The sequence below is a fragment of the Orycteropus afer genome, unplaced genomic scaffold (assembly GCF_000298275.1).
Source record: "Orycteropus afer afer isolate SDZICR_OR568_19922 unplaced genomic scaffold, OryAfe1.0 scaffold00431, whole genome shotgun sequence".
Taxonomy (NCBI): domain Eukaryota; kingdom Metazoa; phylum Chordata; class Mammalia; order Tubulidentata; family Orycteropodidae; genus Orycteropus; species Orycteropus afer.
This window is the reverse complement of record NW_006922018.1, coordinates 2,585,901-2,587,099: the sequence shown is the minus strand read 5'-3', so window position 1 is coordinate 2,587,099 and position 1,199 is coordinate 2,585,901.

Sequence of the window (1,199 nt, the reverse complement as noted above, 5' to 3'; positions counted from 1 at the left end):
CAAAGAATGAATCCGAAAACCTCGCTGCTCGCTCCAGGAAGTATATAGTCCGGAATGCTGTTCTTCCAGTTTGTCCCTGGGATAGCATTGCAGGTAGGCCACACCCCTGGGGAAACTCCCCCTAGGCCGACCGGCCGCTTAGAACTCAGCCATGTGATCCATCATGGGAACCACCACTCACAACTGGAGTCCAGCCAAGTTGACACATCTTCAACTATCACACATGCATTTGTCTTTCAGAAATCCAGTTTGTCTACCTTTATCCCTACCTTTAATGTACATAAAATTAAACCTGCTTCAATTAACTACAGCATTAAAAACCCATGCTGTAAGCGCTATAAAGAGCATTTTAAAAATCAATTCTACCAATTGAACCCACTCATGTGATTTCCAGCCTAACAAAAGACAGGCATATGAGCTGAACATTTACATGACTTAAGATACACTCCTTGGAGAGATCAATCATGGGAGAATAGAAGGACTGTGTATGTACAGGGAGATAGCCCGGGGGGCAGGAGTGCATGGGAGGGAAGGACACAGGGGAGAGGTGGCTATAGGGAGGAAGTGGGAGGAGAGCTGTTGCATTGTGGGAAATTGCAGTCAATGTCATGAGACAAAATGTATGTGAACTGCTGTATGGAAGATGAATTTGCTCTGTAAGCTTTCACTCAAATCACAATTTAAAAAAAAATCAATTCCATCAAGTTTTGTTAGCTAGTATCTATCTAGTGTCCATTTTGTTCAAAAAGCCTCTTTAATGCTCTCTTAATTTTTATCCTACAATGTAATTTAGCAGGAATTTAGATGTCAACAAACTTGATAACTACAATCCTAGCTTCAAAACAGAAGGCAAGTAGAGAGAAATGACCATTTAATTAATGTGTAAAATTAGCAGGAGATGGGGGCTCTCCCCATAAACACCTTTAACTATAGGAGAGAGTCCTTCAAGTCCTGACTGCAGGTATAACTGAGCTGATGACTGATGACTGCTTTCCCTCTCCCTGTAGGAGGCTGTTTCCTGGGCACTTCATTGCTTCTTAGACAAATTGTCTGAAGGTATACAGAGAGGGGAAATTCAGGTTATCCATTTTTATTGCTTATCTCTGGTAGCATAGTGGCTAAGACACTTGCCTGCTAACCAGACGGCTGGCGGTTCAAACCCACCAGCCACTCCTCGGAAGGAAGGTTGGGCAATCCTA